The following is a 7,281-nucleotide window of genomic DNA, read 5'->3' as shown; positions in this document are numbered from 1 at the left end:
TGTGCGGTAGTTTGAGCATTCTTTGGCATTGCCTTTCTTAGGGATTGGAATGAAAACTGACCTTTTCCAGTCCTGTGGCCACTGCTGAGTTTTCCAAATTTGCTGGCATATTGAGTGCAGCACTTTCACAGCATCATCTTTCAGGATTTGGAATAGCTCAACTGGAATTCCATCACCTCCACTAGCTTTGTTCGTAGTGATGCTTTCTAAGGCCCACTTGACTTCACATTCCAGGATGTCTGGCTCTAGGTCAGTGATCACACCATCGTGATTATCTGGGTCGTGAAGATCTTTTTTGTACAGTTCTTCTGTGTATTCTTGCCATCTCTTCTTAATATCTTCTGCTTTTGTTAGGTCCATACCATTTCTGTCCTTTATCAAGCTCATCTTTGCATGAAATGTTCCTTTGGTATCTCTGATTTTCTTGAAGAGATCTCTAGTCTTTCCATTCTGTTGTTTTCCTCTATTTCTTTGCATTGATCCCTGAAGAAGGCTTTCTTATCTCTTCTTGCTATTCTTTGGAACTCTGCATTCAGATGTTTATATCTTTCCTTTCCTTCTTTGCTTTTCACTTCTCTTCTCTTCTTTTCACAGCTATTTGTAAGGCCTCCCCAGACAGGCATTTTGCTTGTTTGCATTTCTTTTCCATGGGGATGGTCTTGATCCCTGTCTCCTGTACAATGTCATGAACCTCATTCCATAGTTCATCAGGCACTCCATCTATCAGATCTAGGCCCTTAAATCTATTTCTCATTTCCATTGTATAATCATAAGGGATTTGATTTAGGTCATACCTGAATGGTCTAGTGGTTTTCCCTACTTTCTTCAATTTAAGTCTGAATTTGGCAATAAGGAGTTCATGATCTGAGCCACAGTCAGCTCCTGGTCTTGTTTTTGCTGACTGTATAGAGCTTCTCCATCTTTGGCTGCAAAGAATATAATCAATCTGATTTTGGTGTTGACCATCTGGTGATGTCCATGTATAGAGTCTTCTCTTGTGTTGTTGGAAGAGGGTGTTTGTTATGACCAGTGCATTTTCTTGGCAAAACTCTATTAGTCTTTGTCCTGCTTCATTCCGTATTCCAAGGCCAAATTTGCCTGTTACTCCAGGTGTTTCTTGACTTCCTACTTTTGCATTCCAGTCCCCTATAATGAAAAGGACATCTTTTCCGTGGCTGCGACCAGAGCGTGAAAGTTTAGGCGGCTGCACCCGGCGCGCTAAAGCATGGCTGAGAGGAGCCACCCCACGTCCGAGGTCAGGGGCAGAAGCCAAGAGGACCCCATGCACGAAGGGTGGCAGCCAAGAGGAGCTACCCCACGTCCGAGGTCAGGGGCAGCAGCAGAGAGTACCAGACTGCGACGGCGCAGGAACTGCCAAGAGGAGCTACCCCACGTCCAAGGTCGGGGTGGGGGGCGGGGGGCGGGGCGGCCGAGAGGATACCCAGCGTCTGAGGTCAGGGGCGGCAATGAGAGGAGTTACCTGGCTTCCGAGGTCAGGGGCGGCGGGCAGGAGGAGCTACCCCACGCCCCCACGCCCGAGGCCAGGGGCGGTGACCAGGAGAACCAACCTCACGTCCAAGTAGCCGTGGCTGCACGGGCACAGGAGGGCCTAGAGGAGCTATCCCACGTTGAAGGTCAGGAAGGGCGGCGGTGAGGAGATACCCCTTGTCCAAGGTAAGGAGCAATGGCTGTGCTTTGCTGGAGCAGCCGTGAAGAGATACCCCACACCCAAGGTAAGAGAAACCCAAGTAAGATGGTAGGTGTTGCAAGAGGGCAGCAGAGGGCAGACACACTGAAACCATACTCACAGAAAACTAGTCAATCTAATCACACTAGGACCACAGCCTTTTCTAACTCAATGAAACTAAGCCATGCCTGTGGGGCAACCCAAAATGGGCGGGTCATGGTGGAGAGATCTGACAGAATGTCATCCACTGGAAAAGGGAATGGCAAACCACTTCAGTATTCTTGCCTTGAGAACCCCATGAACAGTATGAAAAGGCAAAATGATAGGATACTGAAAGAGAAACTCCCCAGGTCAGTAGGTGCCCAATATGCTACTGGAGATCAGTGGAGAAATAACTCCAGAGAGAATGAAGGGATGGAGCCAAAGCAAAAAGAATACCCAGCTGTGGATGTGACTGGTGATAGAAGCAAGGTCTGATGCTGTAAAGAGCAATACTGCATAGGAACCTGGAATGTCAGGTCCATGAATCAAGGCATATTGGAAGTGGTCAAATAAGAGATGGCAAGAGTGAATGTTGACATTCTAGGAATCAGCAAACTAAAATGGACTGGAATGGGTGAATTTAACTCAGATGACCATTGTATCTACTACTGCGGGTAGGAATCCCTCAGAAGAAATGGAGTAGCCATCGTGGTCAACAAAAGAGTCTGAAATGCAGTACTTGGATGCAGTCTCAAAAACGACAGAATGATCTCTGTTCGTTTCCAAGGCAAACCATTCTGTATCACAGTAATCCAAGTCTATGCCCCAACCAGTAATGCTGAAGAAGCTGAAGTTGAACAGTTCTATGAAGACCTACAAGACCTTTTCTGGGACACAAGAAGCTACATTTCAATTTCCCTTGAAGCTAGATGGGGTTTACCTGACTGAATTCTATAAAATGCAGTGAAGCAAAGGTGATGTTCTCCACCTCTAGGTCTGGCCCATTAAACCTCCTGCAGAGTCCGTGGTGCTCTCTCTGCTTCCTCATGTCCAGGCAGGATGTATAAGGCCCAGTGCCAAGCTCAAGAGACCCTGGGGTATGTCAGATCCACCACAAGAAGAAGTGGAGTTCCTATGTCACCACCTGAAAGTCACCCACTGAAAGTCACCCACTGAACACCCTAATGGACCATGACATGAGTGAGTCCTAAACTTTAATGATGTTAAACCACTGAGATTTGGGGGTTGTTTCAGAAGTTCATTTCAGTTGCTCAGTCATATCCAACTCTGCAACCCCATGAGCCGCAGCACAGTAGGCTTCCCTGTCCGTCACCAACTCCTGAAGCTTGCTCAAATGCATATCCATTGAGTCAGTGATGCCATTCAACCATCTCATCCTCTGTCGTCCCCTTCTCCTCCTGCCTTAAGTCTTTCCCAGCATCAGGGTCTTTTCCAGTGAGTCAGTTCCTCACATCAGGTGGCCAAAGTATTGGAGTTTCAGCTTCAGTATCAGTCCTTCCAGTGAATATTCAGGACTGATTTCCTTTAGGATGGACTGGTTTGATCTCCTTGCAGTCCAAGGGACTCTCAAGAGTCTTCTCCAACACCACAGTTTCAAAAGTTAGGACACCCTACTTGTGAAGGATGAATGTTCAGCAGCCAAAATTGCACCCCCCCTACCTGATTCACTTCAATTTTTGTACTTACATTTTAAGAACGCAGTGAAGAGTTTACACAGACCACTGCCAATACTTACCTCCCATCTAATTCTCTCACATACCTATTCCCCCATCTTGTCCTCCAAAATTCTCAGAAAATTTCTCTCCTATGCCTAGTGCCCACACAACCTCTTGTTCTTCAACTTCAGCTTTGGAAAGTTTCACCTTCCTTTTAAAATCTGCATAACAAAAGCCCGGAGTCTCTATAGGCAAAATAGAGCTCTCCTCTGAGGATGGGAGAGAGAGACAAAATAGCTGTTAGATAAAGGGGAAAGACTGGGGAAATCCATGCATTAATAATATTGTAACATTTATGAGGGTGAAAATTTGTAAACCACCTAAATATCAGACAATTAGAAAATGGTTAAATAAATTATGGCATATTTGTTACGGTTATATGAACAAGACAGTTTTAATTTAGTCCCTGTGTTCATGGAGCTTATCATCTAACAGCCATTAATGATAAACAGATTTTGGAAATACAGTTAATAATAGGCTGAGCTGTACCCCCACAGGCCTATGAGGCCTACACTTGCTTGGCTTTAAGACCGAAGAGCTTGGAGTCAGCAACACAGACACCAGTGGTTTAAAGGATGGGAGAGCTTTTCTGAAGCAAGGTCCTGGAGCAACATCCCGCTGTGTGCAGTAGAAGGCAGGAAGGACTTAGCAGCAGTCTTTGCTCCAGGGGAGGAAGAGGAACTTGCCAGTTATAGGGCAATTGACATCAGGTGGTCCATTAGTTACCAGGGAAACCAGCAGAGGGGCATGCCCCTCACCACCTCTTTGATAAGAACAAGCACCAGCTGGCGCCTGTGTGTAGGACAATACCTAGGAAGTGCTGGGGCAAGTACACAGGAAGGTCAGCCCTGTGTGTAAAGTGTAGGTGAAACAGGCATTGGTTGGGCAGGGGATGCCCAGAGAGCAAGAGAACAGCTGTCTTGAGTGGCCTGACCATATATAATACAAAAAGAAAATTAATGGTACAACTTCAAGTGAAAACCTCCAGGTAAGAAGTTGCATTTTCATATATAGTAGTAAAATCTCAATTGAAGGAAAGCTTATATATGTAAGTCCTTGTGTATGTGTCTGTACAAACTGTTTAAGTGGTTGTCTCTTAATATTGACATTGTAAGTGATTTTTATTTCCTTTTTTATACTTTTCTATATGTTTAAAATGGTAATAAGTATATTTCTAATAATAAATGGGATTTATGGGGCTTCCCTGGCGGCTCAGCAGGAAAGGATCTGCTTGCAGTGCAGGAGATGCAGGAGGTGGGTTTGATCCCTGGGTGGGGAAGATGCCCTGGAGAAGGGCATGGAAACCCACTCCAGTACTCTTGCCTGGAGAATCTCATGGACAGAGGAGCCTGGTGGGCTGCAGTCCATGGGGTCTCAAAGAGTTGGACACAACTGAAACGACTAAACACAATAGCACAGCAGCCTATTATTTTAACTTTCTTCATAATTTTCTGCATTTTCCAAGTGTTGATAGAATGTGTAATTGGAAAAAAGCACCAATCAATATACAGTATTGATATCACTGTGTACTGAGACTGCCGAATTAGCTTCCTGATTTAATAGACTTTTGCCTTCCATAGCTCTATAGATCTAAATGTGTGTGTGTGTGTGTATTTATATTATAAATGGATTTTTAAAACAAAGTGGATTATTCCCAAAGCTCAGTTTGTATATGCTTTTCTGTACTGTTAGCATGGACTCTAATGAGATTGAGTTCACCTGCCCTTCAATATATAGACACTACAATTTTATCAGATGGCTTTTAAGCAAGCAAATTCATGTCCTTAAAATACAGAGATGTAATGATTAATAACCCTGGGTCATTCAGTTCAAATGTATTTAGTAAATTTGCTGTGCTTTCCTCTTGTCAATAGGGAAATCTATAGAGATATTAAAATGCAATATATATATTGTGCTTAAAGAAAATAACTTTTGCTCGATACAACACAAAGCCACTGAATGCTAACCTCCTGACATGTGCCCCTCCCTGAACTATCCAATGCCATTGAGAGAAGTGAGTGAATTATCGGGGGTGATTTTAATTTAGATTACTAAAACATTTCCATAGACATAGAAGTCTGAGTTGATTAAACTTTAAACTTATCTGATTATAGCACTTATTATATTATGGTTGAAGTTACAGGAAAGTACTTCAATTGATTGGATAATTATGAATAAATAGGAAAGGATATGACTTAGAGAATTTGTTTCAATTATTTAAGTGATTGCTATATGAAGGAAATAAAGAAACTGAAGTTGTCTTAACATTGTATCAAATTGTCAGGCAAAGCTTTGAAGATGAATGGCTTCATGGTGCCTGCGATGCCTAATTATCTTCCAGACATTGTTTACTTAGTTTAAGAGAGAAAAAGATAAGGATAAAAAACATGTAAATTCAACTAATAGAAAGGCTGACCTATTGACTATTACATGTCTCTAACTTATTTCCTCCGGAGAAGGCAATGGCACCCGACTCCAGAACTCTTGCCTGGAAAATCCCATGGACGGAGGAACGTGGTGGGCTGCAGTCCATGAGGTCACTAAGAGTCGGACACGACTGAGTGACTTCACTTTCATTTTTCACTTTCATGCATTGGAGAAGGAAATGGCAACCCACTCCAGTGTTCTTGCCTGGAGAATCCCAGGGACGGGGGAGCCTGGTGGGCTGCTGTCTATGGGGTCGCACAGAGTCGGACACGACTGAAGCGCCTTAGCAGCAGCAGCAGCAGCAGCAGCAGCAGCAGCTTATTTCCTCAGCTGTTTTTAGAGAAGTGTCCCAGCAAATGTATCATTAGTCCTAATCAGGTCTCTCCCCCTGATAGCTTTACTTTGTTTGCAGCTGTTCTGTAGTTAGCCTTCCTGATTAATGAGCAGGATTAGTGGACAGTTACAATGGCTACTCAATCCAGTGTTCTTGGGGCTTCCTTGATAGCTCAGATAAGAATCTGTCAGCAATGTGGAAGACCTTGGTTCGATCCCTGGGTCAGGAAGATCCCCTGGAGAAGGGAATGGCAACCTACTCCAGTATAATTTCCTGGAGAATTCCATGGACAGAGGAACCTGGTGGGCTACAGCCTGTGAGGTTGCAAAGAATCGGACATGACTGAGTGACTAACACTTTCACACATTTAAAAGTGCTGACCTCCACGGAGGATGTTTAATAGTGATCACTGTTTTCAACTCAAACTCAATCTGGGAGTTATGGTTCTTGTTCAAAGGCTAAGAAACGAAAGCTTCCTTTGTACTGTGAAAGGAATTGGTACAGCAAAGCATGGACTAAACATTAGTGGAAGAACTAGAGAGAGAGCATCTCCTGGGGGGAAACCCATTTAAATGTTTTCTGCCTGTCCATGTACGTAAGTTAACTGTATTGTGACACTGTACATGGATCTTGTTACAGATTGGGATTAGTCATTATCATAAAATTGTTGGCATCTCCATAAAGGCATGTCTTAAAGAACTCGTCCATCATAACAGAATGATATCATAACAGAAAGATATCTGATCTGGATGCTCACCCACAAACTATAGACAGAGAAGACAGGTATAAAGATGTTTCTTTAATCTACAATCACTGCTTCTGTAGTCAGTCTCCCATCAGTGAAACAATGTTCAGCTCCCAATAACAGCCCAATATTGAGCAATTTGTAGGCTTAACATTCCTAATATCTCTGGCTGTTATCCCTTCAGGCTTCATCTTTTTTTTTTGTTAAGTTAGTCTTGACATCAATCGATAATGTCAAGCATGACTGTAAGTTGCTTTCACAGAGATTGTAGGACATAAAATTCTTAAATTACACAGGTGTGTGAGAGTTTAAGACTGGCAACTTATATTTTTAGGTCAGAAGTAGGTTTCCTTCCTTCCTTCTTTCCTTC

The sequence above is a fragment of the Bos indicus genome, chromosome 26 (genome assembly GCF_029378745.1).
Source record: "Bos indicus isolate NIAB-ARS_2022 breed Sahiwal x Tharparkar chromosome 26, NIAB-ARS_B.indTharparkar_mat_pri_1.0, whole genome shotgun sequence".
Lineage (NCBI taxonomy): Eukaryota > Metazoa > Chordata > Mammalia > Artiodactyla > Bovidae > Bos > Bos indicus.
This window is presented reverse-complemented; position numbering follows the sequence as displayed.